Source organism: Elephas maximus, chromosome 6 (genome assembly GCF_024166365.1).
Source record: "Elephas maximus indicus isolate mEleMax1 chromosome 6, mEleMax1 primary haplotype, whole genome shotgun sequence".
NCBI lineage: Eukaryota > Metazoa > Chordata > Mammalia > Proboscidea > Elephantidae > Elephas > Elephas maximus.
The window spans coordinates 124,014,140-124,032,551 of record NC_064824.1 but is presented as its reverse complement, the minus strand read 5'-3'; the positions used below and the strand labels follow the sequence as shown (position 1 = coordinate 124,032,551).

Here is an 18,412-nt window from a genome sequence, read left to right as displayed (position 1 = left end):
TCTACACCAGTACACACACAAACACAGAGTATGTATTAGCATGTCACTAACCCTAAAATAAAGATATAGAAGAAGGCTTAGATTATAGGGAAGAATCACAGGGATTAACCATTTTGCCTCTGACATTTATTCAGTCAACCAAGTCAACACCTTAATCCTGCTAGTCTATTACATCTGGCCCTAGTCTTTTGACCTCTTCTTTGCCTGCCTCAAAACACTTGGCTTCACAGAACTAACCTCCCTCTCATCTGTAATTCACTGTTTACAAGTAGCCTGTTGTATTTCAACCTTGGCCTCTCCCCAGGGTCCTTAGCATGGCATGGAGTTCTGTGGGAATTCTTTCCCCAGCTCCAGCCTTGGGAAAGAAACCCGATCTCTGAGCCTATTGGTTTTGTTGGTGATGTCTGGGGACAGTGATGTCTGGGAACACAGTGTCTAGCAATGTGGGTAAGTTGTAAAGGAAGAAGAAAGATCTAAGTGTCAGAAACCTAGTAAACATGCAGTGAGGACTGAAAAAGCTTCCTCATGGACAGAGGATTAACCAAAGCACAATGACATCATTTATGTGAATGAAATTTAGGACCCAAAGAAAAAGAAAAGGAATAGGTCACTGCCCAATTTGTATTTTCTACATCCAGATTCAATACAATTGTGTTTAAGAATTAAAAATATAGGTTTCCGGAAACCCTGGTGGCATAGTGGTTAAGAGCTATGGCTGCTAACCAAATCCACCAGGCACTTCCGGGAAACTGTATGGGGCAGTTCTACTCTGTCCTATAGGGTTACTATGAGTTGGTATCAACTCGACGGCAATGGGTTTCGTGGATGGGTTTATAGGTTTCCATGCACAAAGGGAAAGTGAAAGACAACAGACATAATGTGTCATTAATCTCACAAAAGAAACTCTGGTGGTGCAAAGTTAAGCTCCGGGCTGCTAACTGAAAGGTCATTAATTAGAACCCACCAGCTGCTCTGTGGAGAAAAAAGCCCTGGCAATTTACGCCTTTAAAGAATTATAGCATAGGAAACTGTATGAGGCAGCTCTACTCTGTCCTATGGGATAGGTATGAGTAAGAAACATATCGACAGCACACAACAACAACAATCTCCCAAACAGGGGAAATCTGGAAAATGAGTGGCTGCTGCCTTTACAGATAAATCATGTTGGGGAGGGAAGGTGATGAATCCTGAGATGATACCTCTGCAAGTAGCAGAAAAGCCTCAAAAACTGTGTGTGTCCTGCTGAAATATCTACCGTTTGGCAGGCCACTGACCCAGGACAGATAAGTTTGTCAGCAGTTTTTGTCTCCCATCTTCTGAAACCCTCCCTACTGTACAAACAGAATTGGACCAAAAGTCAAGACATAATAATGGCAAAAAACAAACAAACCAACCCTAACCCTCACCCTCTGTTAGACAAGTCAAAGACCAGTTCACAAATTACTAGTGAGTATTATGGTGAGGAGACCACAGCTCTGAAACATTCATGGGTCATAAACTTGAACTGTGATGAAAACTATCACCCTTTCCCCTGGAAAATGTGTCTATTCACACTCCCACAGAAGTTTACGTAGTTCCAGGATTTGGGGAACACAGTTTCAGAATTTTTGAATAGCTATACTTTCTTGAAAAAGGTTAAAACTCAGTGGAAAAACAGGAAGTTCTTAGTGTAGAATTTAGAATACTTAAGAAAAATATGCGGGAAATGAAAGTGAAATTAGAAAAAGTTAATAACAAAATGAAAGCCAAGAGTAATAGACTTAGTACAACAGCAAAATGTCTTTGAAACTGATTTTAAAGAGAAAGGTAGTCTAGTAAAGCTGAATGGTACTAAAAGGAAAAATAGAAAGACACCAAGTGGTGGAGGGGGGTGGTGGTGGTGATGGTGATGATGGTGGTAGAAAGCTACCACTTATGAAATATATATAGAAGGATTGGGAAGAAGCTAAATTGACTATGCAAACACCCAAAATACAAATTAAAATTACAAGAAGAAACTTGTTCAGTTTACCCAGTAGAGCACAGGAAGATAGCAGGTATTTGTGATAAAATCAGAGAAATACAGCCAGAAATGTGATGTAAATTGCTAGACAAAGCCATGTACTAAGCTCTTTAACATGACCTGTGGTACATAAGGCATACCACCACTTTTTCTGGCTCTTAGGTTTTTGATAGTATACTTTATCACTAAAAATATCTGCTGCTTTCCAGTGGTGACTTGCATAATGGCAAAAGGTGAAAGAAACATTAGTTGAAGCAAAATAGTTGGGGTATGAGCCTTAAATGTGAGGTAGTGCATCCTTGAAGCATGATTGGTTAAAAAAAATTTTTTTTTTTTTTTTTTTTGCTTTTGTTCCCCTAGATAAGCCTTTTAAGCATATTTATAGTTGCCTGTGTAATAGTTAGGGAGCGCTGGTGGGGTTGGTTTGGGGCTTTTGTGTCATATTTGGAGAACCAGAGGTTCCCAATGTAACCTAATGGAAGGTGCCCTACAATACATCCAGCAAACAAGGTCTGCTGGTAAAGACAGGCATCCACTAATTATGGCATCCAAGAACCTTGAAGATTTTTTGGTAACCAAGTAATAGCAGATAATATTTCTCAAAATCCATATTACTAACCAAAAATTTAAGCATGCTCCATGACTCACCATGATTCCATTAATGAAAACACATGTATGAACAAATAATTCAAAGCAGAAAATAACTGGGTCACCAAAGGGTTAAATGCATAAGGGATAAGAGACGACCATAGGTATGTTAGCCTTTCATATTTCCTTTTAATAAATGGCTAAAAAATAAAGTCCCTTAACAACTTGTAACTGAATGAGTATCTAGATTCAAAGTTCAATTTTAACAATTAAAATAATGATAATAGTAGAAATAGTCAAAATATTGCCAGTATGTCATTATAACCTACAATGTTCAATGGCGTAAGCATGAAGTTTTGTATTCACTCCTTCAACACTTATTGAGCATTTTAGTGGACATCTTAAATAGGAAACCCACATAAAGCACTCCATAAATATTAGCTATTAATATTTTGATTGTTACCAGATGTTACTGATTGCCCAGCATCCAGTGACCATGTTCTGGTACAGAACCACTTTTCTCCCTTTGTAAATCACTCTCATTCTACTCTTAACCCATGGGGGTCAGGAAGGGTCAGGAAGGGCTTACCTCTATTCTTAGTTTCTGGAATGTTTCCTGACCCCAACTAAGGCACTCAGGAGGTGATACTCCAAAGCTATGGTCGGGGGCCCATGGGTGAACTTGTGACCCAAGCCAACCAATGAAACTCTGGTCAGGGTATTTGCTGAAACAATCTCTTTCTAAGACTGGAGTTACCAGGGATCACATAAACCTGGAGCATTCAGCACTATCTTGGCCACCACATGAGCAGAACATTTCTAACAGTATAAGCAACAAAAAGAGAAATTATCGTAAGGACGTAATTTGAGTACAGGGGCCGAGCTATAATGAAACCACTCAAATCTATCTCTCGGCTTTTTAGTTACATGAATCACTGATTCCTTTTTCTTACATAAGGTCAGATGAGTTGCATTTCTGTTGAATGCCACCCAGAGTCCTGGCCATGTACACACTGAGTGCTAGAGAGATACTGGTGTCTAAGATAGATAGAGTCCCTGCTCTCATAAAGTGCAGAGTGTTCTGAAGAAGACTGGCCTTAAAAATCCATTACAAGTGTGTAGAAAGTTTTAAAGGAAAAGTACAGGCTTTCAAGGCAAGGTTTACCAACAAGTATATCTGACCCGGTCTGAGAGGTCAGGGAACACTTCCTCAAGGAAGTGACACTTATTCTGAGACATGAAAGGTGAAAAGGAGTTAAATCTAGGCTAAAGAGATGACATTGAAAAAAAGAAAATCTTTGCACACATACAAAATCCTAAGACAAAATCCTTACTCCATATAATGTATAAAAGGCAACTTTGACTTCTCTTTTAGAACAAGTAATATCAGAAATGGAAAGTTAAGGATACATACTACAGAGAATTGAATAATCCTATAGATTAAATATATCTGTGAGATATGTTAATTTCTATAAATAATGAGGAATCATATACAAGGAGATAGCTAAAGTAAACATAGAAGTGTTCATGAACACACAATGTCAAAAATTTTCCAGTGTTGGGTATTCTGGGAGAAGTGATGGTATTGGGGCAGTTTAGGTAGAAGGGCTATTCTGCTGACAGGTTAAGTATGTGAGGAATTCTGAGGATGGTAAAGTACAATTGTGATCTTAGAAAAGTCACATAAGCTTCTGGGGATCAATTTTTGTAATCTATAATATGACAGTTATAACTAGATGATCTCTAAGAGCCCTTACACAAATTAAATTCTAGAGAAGTGTCTTCAGTCTAGTTTGTCAAAGTTTAATTTTGGCATGTTAAGGTATCATTCAGGCCCCCATGCACCAGCTCCCACCACGCCATCTTTTTTTTTTCCTCTTCCTTGTCTTTCTCCACTCCACTTAGCTCCATACACCACCTCCTTATCTTTTTGCCAAGCCAAACAGCACCACAACTGCTAGAGAATCACTGCCCTGACACCACCCCATGCCCCTACCTGCTAGCCCACATCAAACCATCATCTTTTTTTCCTCTTTATTTTCTTTTTTTTATTTTCCCCTCTCACCTACCTCTATAAGCCACCACTCCTCCCTTCCACCAGACCCCAGGTACACCCCTCTGCTACTCACTGAACCCATTGCCTGTCATCTTTTTCCTTCTTTTTCTCTATCTCCCTTTCTCCCTCCCACCTAGCCCCATAGGCCACAGCCCCTCTTCCTACCAGACCTCACCGTACCACCACAGATAAGAATGCAGCCAGTGCACCAGCATGCTACTGACCCAATCCACCCAATACCCCCATGCTGGCCCTACCATACATCATTTATTTCATTCTATTTTCTTTTTCTTTCTTTCTTCCTCCTATTTAGCACCATATCCCACTTCCCCTGCCTTCTCACAGGCCTGTAGGTCTGCCCCAACCCCATCCACTGGCTATAATTTTTCTCTCTCTCTTTTCTTCCCCTCCCCCACCTAGCCCCATATGCCACCACCCTCTTCCCATTGTCTCTCACTGTGCTGTCACATCTACAGTGTCCCTGGCACTCAGGCTCGCCACCACACCGAGCCTGCACTACCCCTCCCCTGCTGCCACTAACCAGGTACTGAGCAGTGGAAAGCGAGCCCATACCCCTCCACATCTGCTATGCTCACCCATCTGGTGAGGGTCTGTGAATGCTCCCACACCACTGGAACATCAGGATGCAGACAGCAGCTGCCCAGTCCACCTTCAGCCACCTTGCCAAACCAGTGTACAGTGAAGTGAGTTCACCCTGACTGCTGCTGCCCTGCCCACCCAGACAGGGTGGTAAGAGCTATCGTGCCAACAAACAAGCAAGCAGTAAAGCACGGCCAGCCACCCACCCTGACATATCAAAACAAAACAAAAAAGCAGGATGAAACAAACATACAATCAATAAATGAAAAAAATACCTTAATCTTCTGCAGACAGCAGACAATATCAAAACATATCAAAAAGGCAGGACAAGATGGCTCCAGCAAGTGACAAAAAAAAAGAATCAGATGACCTCCCAGTAGAAGAAAAGGTAATGAAACCGCCTGATATGGAATTCAAAGACTAATATTTAGGGCTTTACAACAGATTAGGAAAGAGATCAAGGAAAACAAAGACAAAACCAAGGAAAAAACTGATAATGTTACAGAAAATACAGAGAAAACCAACAAAAACATATCCAAAATCAAGGAAAACACAAGCAAAGCAATAGAAGAATTCAGGAAAATAATAAAACAACAATACATTGAAATAAACAGAAATCATACAAAAACAGCAAGTAAAAATCCAAAAGACAAACAACAAAATTTCAGAAATGGACAACTCAGTAGAAGGTCTTAGGAGCAAATTTGAAACAATGGAAGACAGAATCAGCAAGACTGAAGACAAATCCATGGACAACATTTCGTTTGAGGAAAAAAATGAAGAAAACCAAAGAATTATGTGGAACATAATCAAGAGCAAAAATGTTCATGTCATACAGAGTTCCAGAACAGGGAAAGAAAATGGAAAACACAGAGAAGATTGTTGAAGATTTGCTGGGCAAAAACTTCCCAAATCTCCTTTATCTGAGAAGATGAAAAGCTGATCATCCAAAAAGATCCACAAACCCCAAGGATACACCCCAAAAGAAAGGCATCAAGACATATAATAATTACACTTATCAAAATCAAACACAAAGAATCCTGAGAGCAGCTTGAGAAAAATGAAAAGTCACTTAAAAAGGGGAAATAATAATACTAAACTCTGATTTTTCTGCAGGAACTATGCAGGCAAGAAGGAAATGCGATGAGATATATAAAAGCTTGGAAGAAAAAACTGTCAACCAGAAATAATATAGCCTGTAAAACTCTCTCTCAAATATGACGGCAAAATTAGGAGATTTCCAGATAAACAGAAATAAAGGGGATTTGAAAAAATCAAACTTACAACCATTAAAGGGACTCTTTGGGTTAGAGAACCAACACAACAGACAACAACTGGAGTCTAGGATGCAGGACAGCATCAGCCAGATACCAACCTAGATAAAGAACTCTCAATAATAAAACACAGCAAAAGGCTTAAAACAGGGAAACAGAGATGTCAATCTGTAAATGATGATAAAGTCAAAATAATAAACTGTGTAAGTATGGAACTTTCAAATAAAGAGGAAGTCAAGGCAATATCAAAGAATAAAAAACTCATTCAAAATTAGAAAGATAAGGGTAAATTTCAAGTTAACCACAAAGAAAGTTAACAAACCTACTCATCAAAATAAGAAAAACATTAAGATTTACTAAACAAAAAATCTATAATAACAAAAAGAAAGACAAAAAAATCCACAAAGGGAACTCAGCACAGGGAAGTAAGAGGAACAAAGAGAATGTCAGCACCACAAAAAAAGTCACAACAATATGACAGCAATAAACTCATACCTATCAATAATCACACTGAATGACAAGGTCTTGAATGGACCCGTAAAGAGACATAGAGTGGATAAAAAAAAAAAGACACATCAATATACTGTCTACAAGAGACACACCTTAGACAAAAAGACACAAATGTATTAAAAATCAAAGGATGGGAAAAACAATATATCAAGTAAACAGTAATCAGAAAACAGCAGGAGTGCCAACAGTAATTTTAGTTAAAACAGATTTTAAGTCAAAGCCAACCATAAAAGATAAGGAAGAACATTATATAATAATTAAAGGGACAATCCAACAATGAGACATAACACTAATGAATATCTATGCACCAAACAACAGGGCTGCAAATTGCATAAAACAAACTCCAACAGCATTGAAAAGAGAAATAGACAGTTCCACAATAATAGTAAGAGACTTTAACACACCACTCTTGGTAAAGTTCATAACATGTAGAAAGAAACTCAACAAAGAAGCAGAAGATTTAAAGGTCACAATCAACCAATTTGAGCTCACAGACACATATAGAACACTCCACAAAATACGACCAAAGTATACATTCTTTTCCATTGCAAACGGAACATTCTCCAGAATAGGCCACATTAGGCCACAAAGCAATCCTTAATAAAATCCAAAACATCAAGATAATACAAAGTATCCTCTCTGATCGCATCACCGTAAAAGTAGAAATCAACATCAGGAAGAACAAGGAAAAAATCTAATACATGGAAACTGAATAACACGTTGCTTAAAAGCAACTGAGTGATGGAAGAAATCAAAGAGAGTATCAAAAACTTTCCAGAATCAACGAGAATGAATACACATCATACCAAAACATTTGGAACACAGCAAAGGCAAAGCTCAGAGATCAATATATAGCAATAAACGCACATAACAACAAAAAAAGAATGGGTCAAAATCAAAATGTTAGCCCTACATCTCAACAAGTAGAAAGAGAGCAGCAAAAGAAGCCCACGGCAACCAAAATACAGGAAATAAACATTAGAGCAGAAATAAAGAAACAGAGAATACAATAGAAAGAATCAGCCTGAGCCCAGAAGAACTAGATGGTGCCTGGCTACCACCACCAACTGCCTTGACAGGGATCACAACAGATTGTCCCAGACAGAGCATGAGAAAAATGTAGAACAAAATTCAAATCCACAAAAAAGACCAGGCTTACTGTTCTGACAGCAACTTGAGGAAATGCCAAGACTATAGCCCCCAGGCACTCTGCTAACTCAGAACTGAAGCCACTCCGAAGTCCACCTTTCAGCCAAAGATTAGAAGACAGGTTTATAAAACAAATGATAATATACATGAGGAGCGTGCTTCTTAGTTCAATCAAATATATGAGACCAAATGGGCAACTCCCACCCAAAAGCAAGACGAGAAGACAGGAAAACTGGGCAAATGGACACAGGGAACCCAGGGCGGAAAGGCAGAGAGTGATGTCACATTGTGGGGATTGCAACCAATGTCACAAAACAATATGTGCCTAAATTTGTGAGTAAGAAACTAACTTGAGCTGTAAACTGTAAAGCTGTAAACTTTCACCTAAAGCACAATAAAATTTTTTTTTTTAATTATAATTCATATGATAAAGGTAACACTGACACTAATTACATTCTTGGGGTTGAAAGAAGCAAGCAATCCTTCTTATTCTAAGGAGAATAAAAGAATGACATAAAATTGGATTTTTCACAACCTTCAGAGGCACATTACAAACTTCATTATCTTTGCTTGAATTCATATAATGAATAGTTTATAATTTTATGTAAATAAGCTAAAAATGTAACTTTCTACTGGGGGGAAGGTACCAAAAATAGCAGGCAGCAAGAGTAAGCTATTGAGGCAAAAATAGTTCTCATATTCTTGTTTCTTGCTCTGCCACTGCAGGCTAAAATTCAATTCGACATCCAATTACATTTGATGAGTTATTTAAAAAAAATAAACACCCCATTTCCATGGGGAGAATAATTTTCATGGTATAAAATTCCACTGGAGTAGAAAAAACACTGATAGGTCATTTTGCTTAAACATGTTCAGGAAAATGCAATGTTTCAACATGGAACTATAGTACATGAGGAAAACATTTTATTCAAAGGAAATTTCATATGAATCTTTTTTTCAAGAGCATTGCTCCTAACCCCAACTTCCATCTACAGTTTTTCTTTCTTATCATTTGAATTCCAAATATTCAGCTTCCTGAAAGAGGGACACATTTAGAGTTCACTTTGCCTAAATTAAAAACAGAGAAAAGAATAACAATAGCAAGGACCACGACCACAAAAAGGAAACCCTTAAAATTACCCTGTTGGTTGCCTGTTTCCGTAAAATCTGTTTTCAGGAAGTAAGCATATGTAATCCGGGTATAATTCCTTGATATCCTGTTTCTACTGGCAGGTGTTCCCCTCTTCTATCATCAGAAATACTGGGCCTCCAGATTTGTAGAAGGCATTGTTAATAAAATATCTCTGTGAAAGTAAAAATATTCCTGTATGTCACTAACTCACGAGGCTTTGTGGTTTGTTTGTGGTTTCAGATAACTGGGTGGCAATATATTATGGCTTGTCAGATCTGGGTTACGGTCCTGAGATCCCATCTAAATTAGTGGCATTGCTCAAGCCACTATGACTACATCCTGGACAAATTTATTTTTTGCTTTTGGTGGTAAAATAGACACAGCATCAAATCTGCCATCTCAACTATTTTCAAGTGCACAATCCAGTGGCATAAGTCATACCCACAATATGAAACTATCCCTACTATTTGTTTATATTTCATGCTAATATCTCAAATTTAAATTTAGAATGTGAGATTGTTGTTTGATTTTATATTTGGAGCAATTTTCTTTTACTCTGAAAATTTATGTTCCTCACAACATTAACATAATTATTTATTTGCTTTATACGAATAATATATAGTAATACATACACATTGGAATAACAATATTAAAGTAGCCCTGGTAGTACAATGGTTAAGCACGCGGCTGCTAACTGCAAGGTCAGTGGTTCAAATTCACCAGCCAGTCCTCGGGAGAAAGACCTGGTGATCTGCTCCCATAAAGATTACCCACTACCACGGAGTCGGTTCTGACTTATAGCAACCTTGTAGGACAGAGTACAACTGCCCCATAAGGTTTCCAAGGCTGTAAATCTTACCAGAAGTGGATTGCCACATCTTTTTCCCATGGAATACATGGTGGCTTCCAACCATTGACCTTTCCGTTAGCAGCTGAGCACTTAACCACTGCACAAACAGGGCACCTTCCCATAAAGATTAACCCACCCCAGCCCAGTGCCGTCAAGTCGATTCCGACTCATAGCAACCCTACAGGACAGAGTAGAACTGCCCCATAGAGTTTCCAAGGAGCGCCTGGCAGATTCGAACTGCTGACCCTTTTGTTGCCAGCTGTAGTACTTAACCACTACGCTACAGCCTAGAAAACACTAGGGACAGTTCTACTCTGTCCTAAAGGGTTGTTAGGAGTTGGAATTGATGCAATGGTACATAGAAACAACAACAATATTAAGACTGTATGATTATTGAAATCTTTGATTTCTTTACTATTGTTCATGAGTTTGTGTGTATCCTTAGGAATTATCCCACAAGAGATATAAGTCAAAGTACTGAGCTTTCTATTCACTTAATATAATTCTCTCTGGTTAAGCTACACACTTACTTAATAGGCAGCTCCATTTGTTTTATTTCATTTCCAATTTTTATTTTTTTATTGGAAACTTTTATGTGGTTCCAAAGCTAAACCTGCAAAGCAAAGTTTATTCAGAGAAAACAGTGATCATTTTTATTTCCTAAACCTTTTCACTCTCTCTCATTATAGGTAACCATTTTTACTAATTTTTATTTATTCTTTTATAACTGTATATATACACACATATATTTCATTTTTCTGACTTAAGGTGCAATTCTGGTATATCCACATAATATCATATCCTAGAGATCATTACATAGCAGTATATTTAGATGTTGAATGTTCCTCATTCTGTTTTACAGCTACATGGTATTTTCTAGCATGGATATACTGTAATAATAATAAAACCAGTATTTTATTGATAAGCACTTATTTATTTTCCATCTGTTCCTGCTCAAAATGCTGCTGCAATGAATAGTTTGTGCATATATATTTTCATATTTTTCCTACTGTATCCTTGAGATAGAGTCCTGAAAGTGGATGTAATTTTACTAAATATTGCTAAATTCCCCTCTAAAAACGTTGTACCATTTTTTCACTCCTATCTACTATGTTTGAGAATGCCTTTTAACCAATATCCCAGCCAACAGATTATGTTATCAAGCTAGAAAAATGTACTTGGAAGCAGTTCATAATTGTGACCAAAGATTTTTCCTAAGAATTCAAGAACTTAAAGAAAAATCACTTCTATGAATAAGAGATCAGAAAACTTAATGAAAGAATAACAAAGAGATGAAAACTAAAGTGGTCATGCTCAGAAGATAAATTGAAGGAAAAATAAACTTATACAAATAAAAATTATTCACAGAATGAAGAATCTAGAGGAAAAGTTGGAGAATTAGCAGAAATAAATGAAGTGTGTAAATAGAATTAAAGTGAAAATTTTAAATGTGGGAATAGGCACAATATATTTGTGATTAGTGGCTTTAGAGAAGAAAAATGAATATACAGAATAGAAAAATATATATAAGTAAAAAAAACTATTATAGAGTAAATAGACTGTGTCTCAGGAAAAACTGGTATCAACTCATCAACACCAAGGTGTGTCCCCAGAAATTTTATTTACTTCAAAGAAAAAGAAAGGATCCTTCAGGTACTGAGGCAAAAAGTCTCATGTAAGGAGGTATATATTTGGCTGGACTCAACCTGCTACATAGCAATATGCAATGTTAGATGAGGGCTCAACAATGCATATGAAATCAGGGAAGAAAACTGACAAGCAAGAATATATACATAGCCATTAAGACCTCACATAAGTATTAAAATTAGCAATATAATCCTTATAAATCTTCCTTTAAGAATCTATTGTGGAAGTGGGGCCACCATGGCAGAGTAGTCAAATGCTTCCTGTGGTCCCTCTTACAATAAACACCCAAAAAAACAAGTGAATCAATTACATATGACAATCTAGGAGCCTTGAACATCAAAGACAAAGTTGAGGAGTTGGACTGAGCAACAGGCGGAGGGAGAGACGGTTCAGAAGCAGTGAGGATTTGCCACACCTGACCTGGCCAGCACCTTGCAGGCTGAATCTGCTGGTGTGCTCAGGCTGAGGCAAGCAGTAGTACTCGGGATGTGTTTTCCACGTAGAGAGAAACCAAGCAGCAGGGAGTCTGCTCAAGCCTCTGGAACCAGGGAAAAGCAACACTGAATCAGCAAAAGATAAGTACAAGTGTCTAACCTACAGCACAGATCAAAAAACCGTTCCTTTCTTTGGGAAGTACCTCTCTCCCATTTACCTGCCCCCTCCCCACTCTGTTCTGGGTCCCAGTTCACCTTCAGAGATTGCTGCACCCCTTGGGTCAGGAGTAGGACCCGTCTCACACACCTCAAGCCATTCTCCCAGCTTTGGAGAGGGAACAGATTAACAGGAAAAAATAATCTGCTAGCTCCCCTAAGCCAGGAACTCAGGGCAGTCACAGCCTCTTTGCCTAGGCACAGGCATAAGGGGTTTATGAACTTTGAATGCCTTTCACCCTTTCCTAGACCTGTGTGGACCCATTTCAACAGGATAGTTCCTCATTGGCATACTACAAAAGGGTATATGCCTGAAGCCTATTTTCAACTGCAACAGCGAAGGGGGAATAGCAGATTCGTGATATTTGACTAAGCCTAAGACAACCTTAACGTTATGGCTACTGAATAGGTTAGATGTCACAAAATATAAAAATTAGAAACATATGCTGATCAAAGGCAGGCAAATGCAGAACTGAATTTCAAATTCCCATGGAATACAGCATTTTTGGAGTCATGGAGGCTGGATAAACCCCTGAAACTATTTCCCTGAGATAATCGTTAAACCAAAAATATTCCCTGAAGGCTTCTTAAAACCAAACAGTAGTTTAGCTTAACTAGTAAAGTATGTCTGCCTTGAGCATTATGCTCTTTTAAGATCTATTTACATGGGATCAAATTGGAAACAGCAACTCGAAAGATTAGATAGGAACCTTGGGGGGCAGTATGTTAATGGAAGAGAAGCAACTCAGAAAAGGTGGGTGAGAATGGCTGTATAACTAGAAGTACAGAATCAATGTCACTGATTTGTGCAAGTAGAAACAGTTGAATTGGTGTATGTTTGCATACGTTCTCAACAACAATAAATTATAAACAAAAAAAGAAAATGATTGCCTATAATATCACTAACAAAATCAGGAAAGTAAAGGAGAAAAAGTGGAATATTATAGTGCAAAGACATGAAGAGCTTCATCTTTTAAGTCATAAAGAGAAGCCCTAAGAATAATGATATAACGAGTCAAAATTGAGTTTATTGAAATATTTCGTTTTGTCAATTGACTCTGGAACCATATAAATATTTTAGGTAATTGTGAAACAGAATTACACTGTTGTGTAATACAAGGTAAAGAAAATGAGTGATTGCATGATATTCTAAATCTATTATCTTAACATCCTGTAAAATCTGGTAAATAAAGGAAATGAGTCAAGCATTTCTACTATCTTTCCAATACAAACTGTAACCAAATAATAGATGATGGGAAGATGATGAGAATTCTCTTTTATACACACATTATGTCGTCATTTTGTAACTCCCCCAACGAATAAATTGTCTTGGAAGAAGTACAACCAGAGTGTTTCTTAGAAGCAAAGTACATCTCACATACTTTGGACATGTTGTCAGGAGGGATCAGTTCCTGGAGAAGGACATCACGCTTGGTAGAGGATCAGCAAAAAAGAGGAAGACCCTCAATGAGGTGGACTGACACAGTGATTGCAACAATTGTGAGGACGGCGCAGGAGCAGGCAGTGTTTCATTCTGTTGTAAACACGGTAGCTATGCGTCAGAACAGACTCGATAGCACCTAACAACAACAATGAATTAACACATCTGGGCATTGAGTAGGAACAGTTTCTAACATAATAATAATAAAAGACATTTCAGGCATTACATATCTCTACATGAAAGAACCTGCCATTATCTATAAAGTAGTCTTGCTCACCCACTCCCACAAAAAAACTAAAAACTAAGTTTTATCAATTCTTTAGTTCCAGTCTTATTTAGCCTTCACAAAAACCCTGTAAAGTGGCCACTGTTATTTACTGCTATTTTGCAGATACGGAAACTGAACCACCAGTAAGTGGAGCCCCTTGACCCAAAATCGGAAGCTAGCAGAGCCAAGATTTGAACCCGGCAGATGGTCTCCAGGACCCTTCTGTTATACTGAAACCAGAAGCTTTATAGGCTTCCTCCTGCTGCCAAGCCCTTTCATACACTCAGAGGTTTTCCCTTCAATCCAATTAACAACCTCCCCATAAACACTGTACACCCACTGATGGCTTCCAACTTCTGAACACCAGTAATTTAGGAGGGCAAAGAGAATGGCCAAACTTAGGTGCTAAGAGAAGCAAAGGAAATCGCCTCGCATAAGCAGAACACACACGAATAAGCACTGAAATACAAGTCGGCCTCACCATGGCCCAGGAGACTGAAATAGAACCATTACCTAAGATTTCTAGAAACACTAAGTTCTTGGACTACTTAAAGATCATCTGAAGCACTACTTCCCCACACTGCCTTAAGGAAAGGTATCCCATACAGCATTTCATAGGGGCTTAATTGGAGCCTGCTTCTAGGCACCACCCAAACACTCAACAGGGCAGCATAGCAGCTCAGTCCAGGGCGGTTGATCTCTTAGAATACAAGTATTCACCCACATTGCCCACACTAGATTAGGTTTTTAATTAGACCTTTTAAGCACACAAGCAATGCATTTGTAGTTACTGTGGTCTCCAAGGAGCATGTAGCTTCCACCAAATTCCTAACTTTAGATACAAAGGCTCTTCCCTTATTGCTTTGAATTGAATAAGGTAGGCCAAATATAGAAATAATTTCACTGAGGAGAGCTTTGCTTACTTCCAATGCCTTTTCTGTTTGGAAGGGGAAGGCTTCTATCCATCTGGTAAAGGTATCTACGAACAACCTCCCATAGCCATTGGCGTAACAAGTCCACTTGCCTGTATTCTCTGGGTCCGGTCCCTTGGGCTTATACCCCTGGAATAGGAGGTGGTGGGCCTGTTTTTGGATTGTTCACTACTTTCTGGATAGTCTTCTGTAGATCAGGCCCCTTAATCAGTTTGGCTAGCCAGTAAAACATAGCATCCCACCGTAATGTGTGCTTTTATCAGGTGCCTTTATTATTGGGTACATCAGGCATTCTTATATTAACATCTGTCCTTGGAAACTGTACAACCATCGTCTTCTGCTGTCATTAAGGTCAGAGCCCCATTTGCAAGCTCTGTTTATATTACATTCAGTGCACAGGGGATTTTCTGATAGATGAAGATTAGGAATGAAAGCAAGGCAAGAGGCGGGGTTTTTCTAGAAGCTTGGTTGGCCACCTGATCCTTTAATTATGTGAGGCTTTCCATTCTGGTGCCCATTCGGTAAAAAGACATCTCTAGTAGACTTCCTGGAACTGCCAGAAATTCAGGCCAGATTCAGAAGAGGAACATGGAACCAGGGATATCATTGCTGATGTCAGATGGATCCTGGCTGAAAGCCAGAGAATACCAGAAGGATGTTTACCTGTATTTTATGGACTACATAAAGGCATTTGACTGTGTGGATAACAAATTACAGATAACATTTCAAAGAATGGGAATTTCAGAACAGTTAATTGTGCTCATGAGGAACCTGTACATAGATCGAGGCAGCTGTTCAGACAGAACAAGGGGATACTCAGTGGTTTAAGTCAGGAAAGGTGTGCATCAGGGTTGTATTCTTTCACCATACCTATTCAATCTATACACTGAGCAAATAATCCGAGAAGCTGGACTATATGAAGAACTCAGCATCAGGACTGGAGGAAGACTCATTAACAACCTTTGTTATGCAGATGACACAACATTGCTTGCTGAAATTGAAGAGGACTTGAAACACTGATGAAGATCAAAGACCACAGCCTTCAGTATGGATTACATCTCAACATAAAAATCCTCACAACTGGACCAATAAGCAACACCATGATAAACAAAAAAAAGATTGAAGTTGTCAAGGATTTCATTTTATTTGGATCCACAATCAACACCCACGGAAGCAGCAGTCAAGAAATCAAAAGACACATTTCACTGGGCAAATGTGCAGCAAAAGACCTTGTTAAAGTGTTGAAAAGCAAAGATGTCACCTTGAAGACAAAGGTGCACCTACCTGACCCAAGCCAGAGTATTTTCGATCGCATCATATGCACATGAAAGCTGGACAATGAATAAGGTAGACCGATAACTGGCACCTTTGAATTGTGGTGTTGGTGAAGAATATTGAATACACCGTGGACTGCCAAAAAACAAACAAATCTGTCATGGAAGAAGTACAACCAGAATGCTCCTTAGAAGCAAGCATGGCGTGACTACATCTTACATACTTTGGGCATGTTGTCAGAAGGGATCAGTTCCTGGAGAAGGACATCATGCTTGGTAAAGTACAGGGTCAGTGGAAAAGAGGAAGACCCTCAATGAGATGGATTGACTCAGTGGCTGCAACAATGGGCTCAAGCGTAATGATTGTGAAGATGACACAGGACCAGGCATGTTTCCTTCTGTGATACACATGGTGGCTATGAGTTGGAACTGACTTGACAGCACTTAACAACAACGGACTTTTCTTTCCTCCAACCCCACCGACTGAGATGCTCTTTGCTGTCACAGCCCTGCCAAGGTTTGGGGTAAACTAAGGATGGTGACCATCTCACCAGGCCCTGAAGCTGTGTGCTGCCTCTGCCTGTGTTTGGCAACTCTCCACCCTGCCAATGAAGCCGGCCAAGGACTGGGACTGCAGATTTCTCCCTGCCTGGGGTAGCTGGTGGGTCCCCCGTGTGCCTGAGACAGTAGCAGAGGCCATATTCTCCAGCTCTCTGGTCTGTTGTGTCGGTAAGCTGTCCTCCCACTGTTATTGCAACCCAGGCTCCTCAAGCGTTTCAGAGGAGTCCCTAGGACCTGTCAGTTCAAGCCAGTGGCTGACAGCTGTAGGAGCTGTTATGCGTTTCCTGCTCAGACTGGGTTGGCCCAGAGGGGCACTCTCGTTTCCAGTGGCTTTGTTGTCTGCAGTAGGCACACTGTCTGGGACCTAGCTTTAGGAGGCCTTGTGTTGGCCACCGGACCTTTAGGAAAATATAAGGACTCACCCTGCACAATGTCTGCCTGGGTGGCGTGTTACCTCTGTGAGCTGCTTGCCAGGAGCGTGGCCTTTTTCCTTGTATCTGGTCCCAATCTCAACAAGTTGTGAAGTATTCATTCCTAAATCTCCTTCTAATTTTTGAAGTTTCTGCCTGAAGCTGGGGGTGCTCTGGCTGATAAGGGTTATCTTTATTAACCTGGCATTCTCTGAGTCTTCAGGGTTTATATCAGTAAACTGCCAGTATGCTTTGTACACCCATGTCTTAGTCATTTTGTGCTGCTATAACAGAAATACTACAAGTGGATGGCTTTAACAAAGAGAAATTTATTCTCTCACAGTCTAGTAGGCTACATGTCCAAATTCAGGGAGTCAGCACCTTTGTTGGCTCTGGAGGAAGGTCCTTGTCATCAATCTTCCCTTGGTCTGGGAGGATCTCAGCACGGGAACCTCAGGTTCAAACGATGCGCTCTACTCCCAGTGCTGCTTTCCTGGTGGTATGAGGTACCCTGTCTCTCTGCTCGGTTCTCTCTTTATATCTCAAAAGATATTGGCTTAAGACACCATCTAGTCTTGTAGATCTCATCAATATAACTGCTGCTAATCCATCTCATTAACATCATAGTAATAGAATTTACAACATATATGAAAATCACATAAAATGGTGGACAGTCACACAATAGCAGGAATCATGGTCCAGCTAAGCTGACAGATGTTTTTGAGGGACACAATTCAATCCATGACAATCCATTCTAGGAAGCTGGAGGTATTGCCTTGGGGCCTCGTACATCTTGAACTTTCCTAAAGCTCTTCTCTTTTGGAGCCCCTTGCAGTCAAAACAGTTTTTATAATGTTCTAGCTGTCCTGCCCCCAGCTGATATCTGTGGCAGGTACAGTCTGGATGGCCAGGAGTCTAACACCATTCTGAGGGTTGAGGTTATGCAACCTGTCCACCTCTTGGCATGCCTTTTCTAAGACCATCTTCCATTCCTCTAGAGAGTGACTGACAGCCCAATTAGGGTGATAGCAAAGATGGACACAAACAAATCTGTGAGTTTTGGGTCAT

General features: G+C 39.5%; 1 long non-coding RNA gene across 11 annotated transcripts in view; it reads right to left on the bottom strand.

Moving 5' to 3' along the window:
* The window catches only part of LOC126078157 (uncharacterized), a 151,245-nt gene that overhangs the window by 55,461 nt on the left and 77,372 nt on the right, over positions 1–18,412 (bottom strand). The window contains exon 7 of one of the 11 annotated variants that reach the window (XR_007517981.1): positions 8,946–9,483. The exons of 9 other annotated variants lie outside the window; for them this stretch is intronic. This is a non-coding gene — a long non-coding RNA (uncharacterized LOC126078157). Of the gene's footprint in view, positions 1–8,945; positions 9,484–11,725; positions 12,347–18,412 lie in introns of those variants that run through there. One more of the 11 variants, XR_007517982.1, reaches the window with a different exon arrangement.